Source organism: Lepisma saccharinum, chromosome 3, assembly GCF_977018435.1.
Source record: "Lepisma saccharinum chromosome 3, izLepSacc3.1, whole genome shotgun sequence".
NCBI lineage: Eukaryota > Metazoa > Arthropoda > Insecta > Zygentoma > Lepismatidae > Lepisma > Lepisma saccharinum.
Window position 1 is genome coordinate 112199648 of NC_139231.1, and position 18729 is coordinate 112218376.

An 18729-nucleotide genomic window follows, 5' to 3' on the forward strand; every position below is an offset into this window, starting at 1 on the left:
ATTGAAATAAGCACGTACCTTGTCGCACGGATGCAGGAAAAGGTGTCCTCCCAAATACAAATATTTCCGGCACCTTATTTCTGACATCTAATCTTAGATTAGACATCGCTACTTTATCCTCAGTTGACAGAAAGGGAAGACAGCATCCCGGCGCATAAAGCAAACCGAAAGCGTAAAATGATATTTAAAAGTAATAATAATGATGATCACTAACCTCCTGTGTTATAAGAGATGTTGAAAATGACCTCCTTCAACAGCAATACAACACGTTTCTTAGGTTCAAGAGATCCTGTCTATCGTAATCCCTGACCACTTTTCTGCAAGAATTCGTTTTCACGTAATTATCGTACATAAAAACTCTATGTTCAAGACTATATTTGTTTAACGACATAAGTAATGAATGAATAACAATTAACACACAATAAAGCACTGGCCACGAGTAAGCACATTACAATAACACAGTATAAGCAACACGCGTACTGTTGAACGCAAACAGAATTGAACATGAACGAACACTGACGTCTGGTAGCCGACAGTGTTGCTAACCATTTTTCGGCAATGTCCCTACAGACGTAGTCAAAATGTCCCTACAACTGACCAAATGTCCCTACGCCAAGTAAAGTGACTAAAAAAAAAACACCTCATGAGCATGCAAACAGAAGATAAAATATACACATTTACTTACCAAATCTTTCTGCTCGGTGCTTCCACAATTAATGAAGGAGCGAATTTACAATACAGGACCTCTCCCCGATTTTTTGTAATATTTCGCATACTCACTAATTGAGGCCTCCTAATCACGAATTTGAAGTTAAAATTTGGGGGGTCACGTGTAGAAATTGCAAAATAAGTGACATTGAGTGGTCCGCGATCGGCACGATTGCTTATTATTTACCGGAAGATTTTGTGTTTCCAATACTTAAAAAACGAAATATACATTCCTGATATTACTACGACCCCAAATTTTAACTATGTTTGCCTATCCTAACCTAACCTAACCGTACCTGAATGGTTCGTGGGGCTATCCGTCAATGGTTTGTTGGGCTACCCGTGCATGTTTTTTTGGAGCCCAAATTTTAACTATGTTTGCCTAACCTAACTTAACCTAAACTTACCGAGAATGGCCAGTGGGGCTATTCCTGAATGGTTTTGCGGTAATTGTGATTACGAACCGATAAAAAATATTATTTTCGTAGCACTTTAACGGCAAACGTTCATCATCGAAGACGTCATTTTCGTATCCTGCAATTTTATGATTGATGTACTGTTGCCAAATTTACCTGTAATCAAATCAGTTCTTCTACATCGTGATTGTCGCTGTCACATGTAAGCACGTTCTTTGGGCAATATACTGAAATCCATAAGTTTATTAATTAGCCCACAGCCATCCTCCTGCACTCTCCACCTAACAATCTGTACAACATTAACAACTTTTTTACTGTTCTCTTCCGCCATTCTTACACGATCCATGCTCTCCAAGTATGAAATCAACAGTGTGGCAACGCTGTAGACAGCGTAACTAATTGTAATTTGTTCATATCAACAAATATGGCTACCATACTTGTATACGGAGAATCATTGCGAGAATTGAAAAGCTTATTTTACAACTTCTACACGTTAATGAACATTTTTTCCCCCTCACCCCAACATGTTAACTTGAGATAAATAATCACGAATAATTATTTCGTGAGTATAAGACGTAGCATAGAAATTACAGAAGGGTCCGGTATTGTAAATTCTTGCCTTAATGAATAATAGGGGTGTGCTGGACAGAATTTTTTGGGTCGGGACGGGATCGGGACGGTAATTTTTTTAAATCCCGACATTCGGGACTGAAAAATTTGCAATTTCCCGACCAAGTCGGAAAATTTTCTGGACGGGAAATGTTCGAAATTTCCCGAAGCACTGGAAATCTCGAATTTTACAAGTCATTTTCACTTTAAGTGATTGTTTTTGCATTTCTAGAATAAAAACTTACAACTTTCGATAAGTTCCAGAAACTTACAAGGCAGAAAACGTCGAGAATTAACGACTTTTTAAAGTAAAGAATCCAGCACACCCCTAATGAATAACGTTGAGTCGTTTACTGTTGATTATGTTATTTGAAGTCATACATGCTGCTGCTGTGAAGAGATAGATGTTGGTTGGTGATGCTGTATTTCCTGCATTCTTTAACAATTTTGGTCCCATTTTATTTCCCTTTTTTGTTTTTGTATCACTTAACATTGAAAATATTCTTTCCGTTTCCGCGTTAGAATGCGGCAATGTTAGCACTATTTTCGCGAGAGTGGAAATGTTTTCAAAAAGGAACTTGCCTTGAAAGTTTTTGGTAACCGATAACATGTTCCAAAATTCTGATGGAGATCTGTTAGTTAGTTCTTTTTTCTCCTCCTCGCTAAAGTATCCAGATAAACTAATTCATAAAATGTAATTTACCAAGATTGAAAAAAGTACCTACGTTTTCCCTCATTTGGCAAAATCTGTCCCTACGTTCCTACGCGGGCGAAATTTAGTGAAAAGTCCCTATGCGTAGGGACATGTCCCTACGGTTGGCATCACTGCCGACACGTGCAGTATGAAGCGCCCTCTCGCGGCTGACAACTCACCCAACCCCCGATAAGCTGCCGGCGCTGTCGCGACAACTGAGGATAAAGTAGCGATGACTAATCTAAGATTAGATGTCAGAAATAAGGTGCCAGAAATATTTGTATTTGGGAGGACACCTTTTCCTGCATCCGTGCGACAAGGTACGTGCTTATTTCAATTGTAATTGTAACTGTAATTGTGAAAAGTGGAAACATTACAAAACAAGCGGTTTCTGTTACGGACTTCCTGAACGCAATTTGCCGGAACCTGTTGCATGAAGAGTCCGCGGAACGGCCGTCACTCTGGCGGTGAACGACTGAAATAACCTCCCTGTATTAACAACAATACTGGCGAAAGAACTTTATAGAGACTGCCGACAGTACAGGAAAATATATACGGCATCTCTTTCAATGCTTGGCTGTTGTATACAATAACAGCGGTCTCACTACAAAACCTACCTAACATTCGGGTGCTCAGTGTGACTTCGGCATATGACGCCGTAAGAGTTATTAATGTTTTCAACATAGGTTTTGAATAGGGGGTGCTGAGAAAAATAAGGGGTGCCCAAGCACCCCCCCCCCTCGCGCCGCCCGAGTCGGGCAAATAGATTCGCACGCTTTAAGGAAAGGCTTCTTAGAGCGAAAAAACTTGCGATATTTTATGTGCACACACTGCTCATATGATAATCATACTTTGAATCACTGCGGCAAAAATCACACGCACAATGCTTATCCGGCATGCTTTCAACCCAGGATTACATGCGTGATTTCGCGCAATGAATTGTGCGAGAACTTGTTCGCTGAATATCATCCATTACCTGTTATACTGAAAGGAACGAATTATCCGAAAAATCTGGATGACTAACATTCGTATAATCCGAATATCCAGTTTGGCCATACCTCTGCAACCTCGTAGACAAGCAATGTATTTGCTTTAATAGTTATAATTTAATAATATTAACAATAATTTAAAATTGCATTTTCGTATTTTGCAATTCGGCTAACTTGGCAAGTTGTATTTAAAAAAAATGATAAAGATGCAAAAAGGGCGAAAAGGTGCAAAAGGTTCTGAGATTGTGAAAAAGGTTCCGAGATTGTGAAAAAGGTTCCGAGATTGTGAAAAAGGTGCAAAAAGGTGCAACCGAAACACCATGAGTAAAGTTCAATACGTGCTTATTTTGGGGATGAGTCACTTTTTTACCCATTTCCACACACAAAAAATTATGGTGCAGCACCTAAAATTCCTAGCTCTGATGATTATATAGGTGAAGGAAACTCACGAAAAAACGCACATGCTCAGGCCGGGACTCGGACCCGGAACCTTCCTCGACAAGATCGTGAGTATAACCACATCACTTGCATGTGTCGTGCCTGAGATCCATTGAATAGGAAACAAATGAATGTACATCTACACCTGGAAAACTCTTTAAGATCATCGTACCACACATTTTTTCGAGCTTCTGGTGTTGGAAACAGGGTTGTTAAAGGTCCAGGAATTTTAAATAAATTCAATTCCCATCCAGGAGAGAAAATCAGCAAGCGTAAATTGGTTCTGGACCGTAAAGAACCTTTTTATCTGTAAAGTATTTCAATTCGGTCCAGGAACCTTTTTACCAGATCAATTTAAATACGGTCCAGGAATCTTTTTTTCTGAATGAATTTAAATACTGTCCAGGAAACTTTTTCCGGATGAATTTAAATTCGGTCCTGGAACCTTTATTCCAGGTTCAATTTCAATACGGTCCAGGAACCTTTTTTCCCGAATTAGTTTAAATAGGGTCCAAGTTCTGTATTGAAATGAAACAATACGCAACTTGGATCGATTACGGACCTGAGGATAAACAATTATCCACTTGTAAGCATGAAAGAATAATCCAGGTGCTGACTGCCTCGAAAATCTAAGGTACAAGGTAGAAATGTGCGAAACGCAAACGCTGCAGCTACGTTACCCCTCTCCATTTAGCCCCATTCTCTCGCGCGTGTTCCTTCACTTGGTTGTAGCAACACCTCTGGCAACACTATCTGTCCCTGTTGTGATATCTGCTGGGCGGCTCCTATTGGCTGCAGTTCCTGGATCGGATGCCGGAGCAACACGTAACGGGTTTGTTTTAGCTCAATGTGACGCCACGCTAATATAGTCCATTTACTTCCATAACTCGACAAGGGAGTTTTTGAACCTGGCCCACGAGAGAACAACAGCGTTATTATTTATTCCCTGTGCTACGCTTTCTACAACAGCAGCGTGACATTCCAATGTAAAACGTACTTGCGGACATTTTTAGAAGGCAACTTTTAATCGGTCAACCCTGGCCCAGGAATTGTAAATAATTTCAATTCCGGACTGGGAGAGAAAATCAGCAAACGTAAATGAGTTCTAGACAGTGTATAACCTTTTCATATTTAAAGCATTTCAATTAGGTCCAGGAACCTTTTTCCGGATCAATTTAAATACGGTCCGGGAACCTTTTTTCCGACATCAATTTAAATATGGTCCAGGAACAATTAACATACGGTCCAGGAACCTTTTCTCAATGAAACAATATGCAACTTGGACCGAATTTAAATTGTGTGAGAGAAAAAAGATTCCGGTCCTGCAGCGGAACCCATTAGAATTTATGGGATCCTGGACCTTTAAAACCCCTGGTTTGAAATGCTCTCACAGCGTTACCACGTCATCACTGCTGGGCGTCCCAATTACACGTAATACTTGCTCGGAGTTATATGTAACGAGAAACGGAAGGTCGTGACTGAGAATTCCTCTGCATCACCAGGTCGACTTCCCAGCCACATGTTCACGTGCGTGTACGCGCATTGGAACTAAGAAACATCCCACGCACGCGAGACGATAATTCTTTCCGTTTAGGACAGGCCGTGTTTTCCAAACGGAAAACAGAAAGGCTAAAATTGGCAACACAGTGCCAACTTTGTCTTCAGATTCTGCAGGGAATACTCAAGTCTCGAAGATCGAACGAGAAGCGAAAGAAATTCTTTGAGCCTACACTATGTTCTAAAAATTAAGGCATGGTATTCTTTTGCTTGGAAAGGGTGAAAAAAAATGTGATCGCCAAAGGAAGTATTCGTCTTGCACAAGCACATCTCGAATTGCAGGGATAAACAGTCATGTGTTGTCACGGATACTTGGGTCTATGGAAGGGGTGGTACGAGGGCCGCACTAAAAGTTTTGGGAAAATGGCATAAAGAAGAAGAATGAAAGTACATCAATTTTTTATTGCTTTTCAAAATATTCACCCTTTGCAGCAATGCATTGTTTCATGCGATGGAACCAATTGTTGAAACAGTTATGCCAGTCTGAAGTTGGTACCTGCGAGTCATGCTTTTCGTATGCTTCGATAGCCTCTTCGGGAATGAAAAATCGCTGATCACGCAACTTGTTCTTGATTGTTGGGGGAAAAAATCACATGGAGCTAAGTCAGGTGAATAAGCTGGATGAGTCATGACTTCAACTTGTTCATGATCCAGAAAGTTCCTTGTGTCAGATGCTGTGTGCAAGCTGGCCTTATCGTGATGCAGAATGATTCGACGATTGGGGTTTGAAGTTCTGAGCACGTTGAGTACTTGTGGCAGGCAAATTGTGGTATACCATTCTGCATTGGCTGTTCTACGATTCTCTAGTGCAACAGTCGCAATGTGACCTGATTTACCGAAAAAAGAGGCAACCATTTTTTTTTTTCGACACACTGCGTGCACGAACAATTTTTGTTGGTTTAGGTTCATCCTGGAACACCCACACAGCAGACTGTCGCTTTGTTTCAGGTTAATACGAGTAAATCCATGATTCATCGCCTGTGACGATGTTAAACACAAGATTTGATGATCCCGACTTGAACCGTTTGATCATAGCCTTGCACCACTTCACACGGGCGTCTTTTTGTGCTTTTGTTAAATTGTGTGGGATCCAACGGGTACAAAGCTCTAAATGATTGTGCAAAATTGTTTGTATTTGACTCATGCCAATACCTAAGGAACCCTGAATTTCGCAATAAGTCACGTGTCGATCACCGTTGATTAGTTCGCGAACTGCATCAATGTTTTCTGGCACAATGGCTGTCGATGGGCGGCCTTCACGAATTTCACCACTAAGGCTAACCCGGCCACATCTGAATTCTTGGAACCAGCGATAAATTGTCGTCTTTGATGGGGCATCTTCGTGAAAAGTTTCGATCATTCAAGTAACACACTGTAGCTGTTTTAAACCTTGCCGAAAATCATAATAAATCATGGCACGTAAGTTCTCTCTTGTTAATTCCATCACCTCACTTCAAACTTCTATCATGAAACGAAAAAGAATCCGTGTTACATCAGTCCTTGTATTTACAGTCGACAAGTATCACAGTTTATAAATATAACAAAATTAACAGTTTGCATAGTTGCCAGTACCTGATTCCTGAAACTTTCAGTGCGGCCCTCGTAATACCTGGCATCCTTCCCGTTAATTCGCACCAAAATCGTGTATTTCAATTTACAATTCGCACCCAAACCTCATGTTTCAATTTACAACTAAAAAAAGCGACCTTCTCCTAACCGGGCTCGAACAGGAATCCTCCAGAATTTGAAGCCGTAGCGCTAACTATTCACCTAGAGTTTCTAGTGGTTAAATATTTAGCCATTGTGCTTCTGCCACCCATGGAAATCCTTCTGGAAAAACATTATTGGGATACAACTTCCAGAAAAGAGAATATTTTAATTCCAAATAGTATCTTGAAGTGGGAATGGTGTGCTCAGTCAGACGTTTGATCTTAAAAATTTTCAAGTTTGAATTCTTCATTGCAACGCCATCATCACCCGTTCATTTACTTTCTAGACAAATAGTGTCTGTGTGTATTACCTTTGATTACTGTATACATAAAATACCACTTTGGACAATGTTATCGAACACATTAAACTCGCATAGCAGATAATTTTTGATTGCAGAATTTTCCACAGACTATATGCAAATGTGGTGAAATTCGCGAGAAACGCTATAAATCAGGTAAAATTCGCGACTTATTATGCATGCAAAATGTGTTCAGCGTGGCACTTTACCAACTGATAGGCAATCTCGCGCAACAACACAGCATTTACAATTTTTTTCAGTTACCCTCCATTGCATAACAAGACCCATCAACACAAGTGGATATAATTTTGGAACTCAAAATCCCAAAGGCTGTAAAGTAAGGTTATGTTTCTGAAAAAAAATCTAGAGCAGTATAATTTGACAGGATTTCGGATGGGTGGGGATGAGACCATACCCGGCTGCGCCAATGTATGGCGAGGTACGGGTACAAATCACGGTACATTCAGCAGCACGCGAATACGCTGAGCCGTACCGATTGGATCAAGATGACCGACTTCTGTACCTATTGCGGTTGTCGTGGATAAGAGAACGAAATCAACAAATGTAATGGTAGAATCACAGTGAACTGACAGTCTCTCGTAATGAATATCAAGCTCTGCTGTCGAAGCTACCTTCAATAGAAACTTTAACAAAATAATCAGGAGCTAACCTGGCCATTGGCAAGTGTCGAACAAACCTGTTGTGAATATCTGTCGTCGACAAACCGTGACGTGATTTGCTGTAGCCACCGCCCTTTCCGCTTCCCATGGCCTTCACAAAAAAAACACTCCCGCTTAATTCTTTACGTTCCAATAATACTATACGAGCTGTGACGGCAACGTTCCATCTTTGAGCCCACCTTAACGCGGGTGTGAGCCACATGTTTATGCAGTCTATGCATGTCATCGTAGACGAGGATTTAATACTGTATTATGATGTATTACATGTTTATACTTCTCTTATTTAGTGTCTCTTTTCTGCCTCTTTTTGACTAATGGCGACGATAAGGGTGAATGGTAATTACATGAGATTGATGGGAAGAACACTCTCAAACAGTGGTGTCCTCAAAGGAGGAAGGGTTGGCGGGGACCATTTACCCCCTTTGGCCCAGTATTCCTTAAAAACAACGTCAAAGGCAGGAAAAGATGAAAAAATGAGAACTGACTAAAAAAGGTACACGTAATCCCCTCCCCTTTCGAAAATCCTGGGCATGCCACTGCTCTCAAAGAAACACCCATGCCAGGACTCGAAGCTGGGACTGTCAATGATGATATGATGAGCACAGCACTCAACATGCTTGGCTATTATGCTACAGTGTTTTCCACAATCTGATTTTGTCGTATTTAGAAATCATCTGCATCTATTAAGCAATAGTGAAATAATATTTTGAGAAATTGTATGTATAGCATTTTCTTTCTTTTTTCGAATAGCGAACATTTTACATTCCTCATCGGTATGTGCTATGGTGAAGTTCCATGTACGATGTACAATACTTACTCATTTTGTGCATCTATTACTATTAGTAGATCAACCTACCAGAGTAAACATACGTTTTGAAAGTGTCGGTAGTAAGCTATTCAAAGGTAACCATGGCGCAGTGGTAGTGTCGTTACCTTGTAATCAAGGGGTTCCAGGTTCGATACACGGTGGAGGCACATAGTGGTTCGGATTCCACTTTAAACTGCAGGTCCAGTTCCGATTAGCCTTACTGTGCATAAAGTGGACTGAAAACACCAAATGTAACAAATCTAACCAAGGTGTAGGGTTATTGTAGAAAAGTATCTGCCCAAGATCATGCACACCGAGAAACAAATTTTGGTCTTCCAAATGGCCTAGCAACTGTGGCTCATGACAGAGACGTCATCGGTCAATAAACTATGTAGGCCTGTGCAGTTTTCAGAATATGCTTGTGTTTGACGTGGAAGAAGCAATTTCTTGCAATGGTTTGCCTAAGTCGATAACAAAAAATGGGAAGGCAGAGTATATGGAGAAAAAATTAATTTCTTGTACAACCGGTAAGGGGGAGGTGGGATTGGCTGACTATTGTATGTGCGTCCCACTCTGGTATCATCTCAATCCCTAATTTTTACTTGCAGGGGGCCACAGAGAACTGTGCTACGCCACTGACTACACCCCTACATTAAGAAGTACATCCTCCACTTGATATGAAGATATACACTTCCTTAAAGGTGGGTGCAGTCAATTTAATTTCACATGTTAGGTAAAGAGGATTCATCTAAGATTCAATCACATGAATTGAGTGAAAAATGAGCCTTGATCAGGACTCAAACATGAACCTTTGCTACATCCAAAGGTAACACGAAAGATGGCCATGGTCGACCCGAAATCAGGCTAGCTCAGCCTGTCAAAATGCAATAGGCAAATTATGTGATGAAACTAAACGGAAAGTGAGTAAATAATTATGAATATAACAGAAAACCTCAGAATATTATAATCCAGGCTCTCTGGCTTGGAAGTGTACTCTAGTATCAATGGATCATGGATACCTGCAGTATAATAAGATTTTTACATATATTCTATTAATACTTAATAAGTTTATAATTTAAATCATTACTACATAATGTTGTGAAATGTAATTGAGCTTAAAGTTTAACACTTTTAAATGCAACATTTGAATGTATGTATTTCTTTGCTCCAATATTTAACTTCCCTTATCATTGGAAAACGTGAAACAATGTGAAGATGAAAATACATTTTCCTTGAAGATGTGATCCCACCCACACCAGAAAGTCTAGCACTAGCACTGGCTATACCATGGAATTGTAAAACTAATCAGAGGAATTCATCTCTCATTTTGTTAAAAGTAAATTCAGTAACTTTTCAAGGTGCTCTCTCATAAACTTCCAGACTATTTTCAAACATTTTACAAAAATAATTTTAGTCAACAATGTTAAAAATAAATGAGCAAAAGGAAGCATTTCTTCATCTAACAATTTGAAATGTATTTTCATTCTCTTATCAACTCTCAAGGTTTAATAACATGTAAGACCCAGAACAGTTAATACATTGCAGGTATATTATTCCTGAAAACAATTTAGTTATTAATTATTGTACATACCACTTCCTTTATGTTACAAGTGAAGTTTCACAAACTTCACATTCTTTCTATTTTGATCATTCTACATTCCTTTTTTATCCTCTTAGGTTAATTTCAATGACGAGGATGAAGGTTGAATTGATGAAATGGATGATGATACAAATAAAATTATGTACTCAAGCCCAGAGTTGGGTTACTCAAAAGTAAGTACGATGTTACCATTAATCTAAGGTAACATGCTACCCTAACTTTGCCTCAAAAGTAATGCATTACCATTACTTTGGTATACAAAAAGGACAGTTAATTGTTGACACAAGTATCACAAATGTTCCCTGTAGTGCATGTTTTCCAAGTATAGCTTTATATGCACCAGTTTAAAACAACACAACAAGGCATGTTTCGTCCTAGCAAATAAATCCTCCAGATACAAAGTTATCAAGGTAATGCAAAGTAACAAAACGTTACATGTTACTCACCACCTCTGCCAATGCCTTACCAGGGTTCAATTGGCAATTCTGACAACCTAGCATGTTTAATAAAACACTCAAAATGCTGACCAAGGCAGAATTTATTGTCAATAAGCACACCCTAAATGTGACGTTTCAACATTGTAGCAAGTTCTTATTCAGACTGAACCAATTTCAAAAATTGTTAGGGGAAACAAGGTGGAGAATACTGTAGTTCGTTGAGACGGTTAGTGGAAACTATTGGCATTGAGAATAACAGCCATCCCTTCTTTGATATCCTCATCAAACAAAAGCCACATGGAACTTTGGAATGTGACCGAAAACTGACTCACATCGATCTATACCTCAAGGCCAATAGTTTTCACTACAAGTCTCAACGAACCACAGTACTTTCCACCTTGTTTCACCAGGTCATCTCCATCAGTGAAGCAGAGTATCTACACAAGTAAAACAGCATCTTCACTTGGCTTTCAGACAGAATGGGTACTCAGAACACAACATCAACAGAACATTAAACTGAGTACTGTCCAAGAAGACCACCAGAGAAGAAAACCTCGACACATCAGGAAATCCAGATGCAGCGGGAAATTTGGACACATCAGGAAATCCAAACAACAGAGGACCAGAAGATAGCTATCTTGCCATTCATCGGAAACCTCTATGGAATTATAAGCCCTATTCCTAGAAAAAACGATATAAAAACCATCCACAAACCACCGTTGAAAATCATGAGCCTACTACGCAACCCAAATCACAATTTTGGACTCAAAACACCTGGAGTTTACCGGATTGCTTCCAACTGCGGTAAAGCATACATTGGGCAAACAGACAGGACAACTGAACAACACTGCAGCGAACATCAAGAATTTCCATCTGGAGAAGTTTGGACTAACTGAACGTTCAATCAACAAGGGTAATAGAATAGATTTCAGCAACACAGAAATTATCGCAAAATCATGAAACTATTGGGACAAAATTATCAAAGAAGAAATTGCCATCCATGAAAAAAGGAGAATCTAAATTGCGACACAGGGCTCGAACTGAACCGGGACTGGGCTTGGATGTTTGTGAGTGTCCATTCATCAATTTCATATCATCATTCATCACCATCTTTGCAAATTAGCCAAAAGTGGCACAAAAAGTAAAATAAAGCAAATCAATCAATCTATAAGCTGAGCATCACCGTATTCAAAGCATCACTAAATTATGTGAGAAAGTGGGAAATGAGGGGTTGGGGGACAAAGAGTAAGAAATTGTTACTGATTCTATAGAATGTTCACAACGTTGATAAAAAAATAATTTGTTAACTTATGCTGTACTGCAATTTGAACTTAGAATCTTCAAAGTTTTGTACACTGAAACTTAAAAAACAGCAATATTACAGCAAAAGATCACAGTCGCCAAGCTGAAATTTTTAGTCGAAATGGCGACTGGTATTTTTCGAGCCCTGTACATATGCATAAATCATTGATACTCCCTAAACAAATAAACAAATAGTGGGTTAAGTATAACTTTTATATCAGTATATTTGGCCTGATAGATCTAATAAAAATTCACATTTCAGATCCAGTTTCTGGTTTTTTAACAGACTGCCATCTATGTTGAAAAAAGGAAACAACGTATGGTTGGGAGGGTAGTTAATCGTACCAATGGATAGATGTCGCTAGTGGACGAAGACCACAGAATTTAACCAAGAGCTGACAAATCTCCCTTGGTTATTTGTCTATGGATGCAGCACACATGGCTCCCGATTGATCCACTGCACTTCTACCCTGAAGATGAGAGTGACGTTAGCTCTCCAAAGCTCGGAAACCATTACAGAATTGACCTGGTCGATAATGCAAGAGAATTTATTCATCAAGGAACATACTGTTGAAAAGGATCGAGTTCCAAGTGTTTAATTCTGAATTAATCATGGTACACCAGCATTTTTTACATGGTTCTATTTCTATTTGTGTCTGTTAACACATACTTCAGTGTCTTAGTGATTACTTGCTGTGCATTTCTGAAGAACGATTTTTCTCTTCCCTATATTTCCGCACTGTGGCGTACAAGCTTTGGTCTTCAGCTACAGGATGCATGCAGGTTGGAGTCTCCCGGGGGAAGCATAACAACTTTTCTCCTGAGATTTCGGCCTGGGTATGGGACTGGTGGCCACCCACCATCATGAGGACATTGGGGAGCTACGAATGAGTAGTGTAAGCTGGTCAACCTACTCTTTAATGACAATAATTGATCACAAATTAATACTTTCAGGGATTACAAGGGGTGTAAATGTGTTTCTCAAACATCAAACTTGCAAATTACTTACACACTAATTTCCAGAATTCTAAATGGAAACAGATCATCACAGGAAATATTTATATGTTATCCAGTGGCTTAATAAACACAAAGAGAGACAACATGATTAACCCTTGGAACATATGTATAGTACATGCATACATTTTGAAAATACCAAATAGCTTCATGCATACATATTTGGTGTTAACATTTGTTTTAAGTCCACTTTATGCACAGATATACTGGGCTTACAGTTTAAAGTGGGATCTGAACCCCTGTGAAATGTGCCTCTACCAGGGATCAAGCCTGGGACCTTCTTTGCATGACTGTGTTATTTCAGCGGTATCCTCAGTCACTAAATCCTGCTCTTACAACTAACAAAAATATGTACTTTCTGTGCATAAACTCGTAGATTTCAAACGTTTCTGAGAAATCATAGGACTTTTGCCAATGTCAATGTAATAGACTGTCAGGTATAAGAACATGCTGCATGCACCAGAAGAAGAAATGATGGCTACAGGGTATGTATTTTGTAAGTTCATCTGTGAACTTATATTTTCATTACAGCAATTTCTATTTTGTAATGTAACTATAAAAACACAACAGAACACACTAGATCAACTGATCACCATATTCAAATGCATGTTGATGAGTTTGAGTCCAAGATGATGACTAGTGGTGGATATTATGATAAAATGAAAGTGTTGTCTTTTTTACAATTCTGTAACTTATGTTAAGAAATGGGTTGTAATGAGATTGATTGATTGAATTGTTGTTTGAAGTCCACTTAATGCACAGAAAGGCTAATCGGGATCTGAACCACTATGTACCTCCACCAGGTATCCAACCCGGGACCCTTTGATTACAAGGCAATGACGCTACCACTGCACCATCGAGGAACCATTGTAATGAGATGAAAACATAGGTAGCATGATAAAAAGTGTTGAAAAATGGATAAGTAACTGCAGTAAAACATGCTGGTAAAAAGTATACCAGCAAGGTACATTTTTTTAAGTCACTTATTCAATGTACACAACACAAACATACAGGATTTTACCTTACGATTTGGCACACACAGGAGGTGTCCATGCATACATTTCAGCGAAAAATGTAGGCTCAACCAGGGTTTAAACTGGGTCTCCAGCACACTGTGCCATTTATCTACTAATTGAGCTGTTTGAGCTAATTGCTTTTCGCTGTTGCTGTTTTACTTGTGTGGAATTGCGATATCACTGGCAGAGACAATTTCATTATTAGAGATGGTTTTTCAATTATATCATAATATTTACTAGTCAAAGTCAGGGTTGCCACTAGAATTGCAAAAAAGCCAGCTTTTTTGAATGGGCAGTCTTCTTGAGAAAAAGCCCAGCTTTAAATTAATTTTACATCCAAGAGAGACACATTGGCCATTTCTGCTAGTTACTAATTTGTTCTTACCATGTGCACGTTTGGGCACCCTTGAATCTGATACTGTCCTTCAAAGCCCTATGATCTGTCTTTCGCAGGGGAGGGGGGAGATCCGAAAATGTGGAACAAAGAGAAGATCCAAAATTCTGTAGGGTTGATTGAGTTAGGTTATTTTACATCATTTTTCTGCCAAGTCCAATCGTGACGATGAGGATGAGATGATATTATGAAGGAATGCAAACAACACCAATACCCAGGCCGGGATTCGAACCCAGGACCCCCATATCATTGTAGCATACTTTGTTAACCACTCTGCCACAGCAGTCGCCAAAATGCTCTTGGAGTAGGTACTAGAGCTAAACATGAAATTGTAGAGTTGCAGTATTATGGTACAAAGAAATGAAAAAATCGATACCCCCCCCCCCCCCCAATAATCATCAACATAGAGTCCCTCACTGACAAAGGCTGCAAAACGGCATACAGCTTGGTGCTTATTGTTTACATTCAATTCTCAGAGGTCTTCAAATATTGAGACATCTGGTAGCCTTGCATCAATGGTTATAAAACTAAACTACCAATATTGCAGACTGCAGACTTCTGGAACATGCCTCTCTACACAACAGACCTATTCACTTATGCAAGGACAAAATAGATTTTTTTTTTACAGATCTGTCACCTTGTAATCAAGGTGTTCCAGGTTCAATCCCCAATAAAGACAAAGTGATTCAGTTCCCATTTTAAGCTGTAGGTCCAATCCCAATTAACGTGTCTGAGGATAAAATGGGCTTAATTAAACAAACAAAATTTTACTGCCAGAAAGCCAGATTTTCCTCTTAAATTGCCATTTGTGGCCAATCTATTTCAGTTTCGGCCTCAGTTTTGGTGCCACCATGCACTATTGCAATGCCTCTCAATGCCTGTGGCCCAGTACCGGGCCCTGGTATAAATTGATCATTAGATCAAATGATTGCCAACTATTTTAAACCCAATTTTATATTTGTTAACAAGCCTAGGCACATACCATGTTCCATTATTTATTAATACTTAATTTCAAGCAAATTTTTTGAGCAGGGCATTGGCTTTTATAAACTGAATTTACCTTGCTGTGGTATCACAACAGTTGAGAACTACTACACTAGGTGGCCAAAATACACCACATCTTGTTCCATGAACAAGTTTATTGGCCATTAAGTAATATTATACGTAAAACACTTGAAAGCCCGAATACAAATATTTTATGCTAATACAAATGTCAAGGAGTTTGATATTAGATTTTCGTTCATAGTCATAGTTCCAAGAAGAAACTGTATCATCAAGGATACATTTGATTGTGTTAAAAGATGTAGCAAGATTTCTGCTTTTTCTTTTGCTTTATAGGCAAATTCTAACATTCAAAAATGCCTCCCCCATGGTGTAGTGGTAACGTTGTGACCTTGAATCAAGGAGTTCCAGGTTCAATACCCGGTACAGGCACATTATGCAGTGGCTTGGATCCCACCTTAAACTGTAGGTCCAGTCCCGATGATCCTATCTATGCATAACGTGGACTTAAAACAATAATTCAAATACAAAATCAAACATTGAAAATTATACTATACTTTTACATTATATTCACAAAATATACGTCCAACACTACTCAAGTTATGTTATATGATATATAATATGTACATATATTTAAAAACCCACTGAAATTTCCTGGGAAAAAAATTAATTAAAAAAAGCAGTCATTTTTGCAAACTGCTTTCTCTAGCTATGAATTCCATATTGAAAGTTGCACTTTAAATTTAGATATGGGTGTTTTCTTACAGTAGAGAGATAAATGAAAGCTGTGAAACAAGAGAAATGCACCCAAGTAATGTATTTTCATTGATTTGAAACACTTTGGGGTAAAAAGCTGAAAAAAACAGCCAAGAAAGCTGCGGAAAAAGACCGTTTTTCTTTTTCAATTTTTTTCCCGACCACTTCCAACTTTATACTGAACCCAACTCCAACTGGCAGTTGACCTTGATGGCTATTTCTGGCGCATCCTGTCCCCCCATCATTTTTGGGGGTGTGTGGTCCGATGGGTATCAACAAACTCAGTTACAAAGTAAAAGCTGAAGGGATCACATCACTCTCCCGAAGCAACGTTACAAGCGTACTTCTGTTTTTGCCAGTTTTTTGTACGACTGTATGTCCGCCTGCATTCCGACCTGTGGGTTGTCCTTCCGGAAACTTCATCCTTCAGGATCACTTGTGCAGTTGTACCATTGACCCCAGATGATTTCTGGTGCTGACAATACCGTTGCCTGAGAAGACTCTTTCTCACTGTACGGTACGTTTGGCAACATGTGGTGGACTCAACGCTCGTTTGTTTCGTCCCGCGAACAATGTTCGGTACCTTGTGACTCGAAAATGTCCAATCTCAGTCGAAGAAAATTCAACTGATCTCTCATTCGCTGTTTCCCAGCCATCAGTTGGAGTTGCGTTCAGTATAGTTACCACACATCCATCCTCTTTTCATCACATGTCCTCTTTTTTAGATAATAAAAAAAGCATCTGTGCAGATTTTGTTTACAATAAATCTTAAAAACAAGCGTAGCAAGTCACAACATTCTCGCAAGATATCACACTAGTTCGAGAATGAATCTGATTACTGTTATAATCAATTCTTAGACACCATTAACAGCAACCGATAAATCAATATCAGAAATTTTCATAAACCACAAACCATCACCACAAGGATAGTCGTCATCTTGGACTCAAACTTGCATTTGAATCTGATAATCAGTAGATTTACTGTCCTCTGTTGTGTATTTATAGTTGCATTAGAAAATAGAAATTGCTGTAATGAAAATTTAAGTTTACCGATGAACTTGAAAATAGACCCTGTAGCCATCATTTTCCCCTTCACATGCACATAGTATGTTTTTACACCTGACAGTGAATTACATTGCAGTTTGGTAAAGTGCTTCCACAAACGTTTGAAATCTAGGACTTTTTAGAAAGTGCATATTTTTGTTTGTTGCAAGAGGAGGGTCTAGTGACTCAGGATACCAATTAAACATACACTGTACAAACTTGATTTTAGTCCTGTAACCAAGTAATTAAAAACAAAATGTTTTCTCAGACTATGCATTTAGGGCACCTTTAGAATTTATCTGTCATCATCAAGTTAGGCTGTTTAAATGAGATACTGGTAGTATTTTAGTTCTTTTTATAGGCCATTTCAGACACACACACAAAGACAAATAAAGCAAATTGGATGTTAGATGTTAAGAGATTTCACAAACATGGATTATTTGCTTTCTTTTACAAAAAGGAGGACCATATTCTCCGATGGAGTATACTCGATCTTCGACAGTTACATGTCAATGTGCAAAGTGCACATGTTCCAACTAAAATTGGTATGACTTAAGATGACCAGACCCCTCTCCGATTTTCGGTACTACTTTACTATACCGGAGACACCTATCAATGATTTATTTCGCAATTTTTTACATTGCTAACGTACTATTCTGCATTGCGGAACATTTATTTAGGAGAAATAATGAATTTCTAACGAATATAATGTCTATTTCATACATTAACGAGTACTTACTGTTGTTCCTTATTTCCCACAAACCATCCACGGGTAGCCCCAAAAACCATTGACATTAGCCCAAAAATTCACGATAGCCCCACGAACCATCACGGGGACGAGGTATGCCTACTAGGTTAGGTTAGGCCTGTTGGGTTAGGTTCCATTAGCACTCCTTTCGTTCAATTTAACATATATGGACAATACGAGAGCGTATTGTGCTCTCGTGCAGAAAGCAAATGGCAGCAGCAGCAATAGCACGTCGGAAATAGATTTTCGTAGAAAACCACATGCATTCGCATTAAAATGGATCAAAACTACATTCCCGAACATCAACAAGGCTACAGAAAATGATTTGCGTAAGTACTTTCTCCTGTAAATTTGAAGAAATCCGTCTCCGGTATAGTAAAGTGTTACCCGATTTTATTCATATTTGGCATACTTACTAATTGATTCCTGTTAATGACGAATCTGAAGTTAAAATTTGTCGGAAACGTCTAGAAATTGCAAAATAATTGCAAACCATTGACGTGTGGTTA

At 38.9% G+C, this 18729-nt stretch overlaps 2 protein-coding genes across 2 annotated transcripts in view; one reads left to right on the plus strand and one right to left on the minus strand.

The window, feature by feature from the left end:
* RASSF8 (ras association domain-containing protein 8) overlaps positions 1–18729 on the minus strand; it is a 59038-nt gene that overhangs the window by 39396 nt on the left and 913 nt on the right. The gene's annotated exons all lie outside the window — the stretch shown is intronic.
* The window catches only part of LOC145985647 (uncharacterized), an 89272-nt gene that overhangs the window by 7526 nt on the left and 63017 nt on the right, over positions 1–18729 (plus strand). The window lies entirely within an intron of this gene.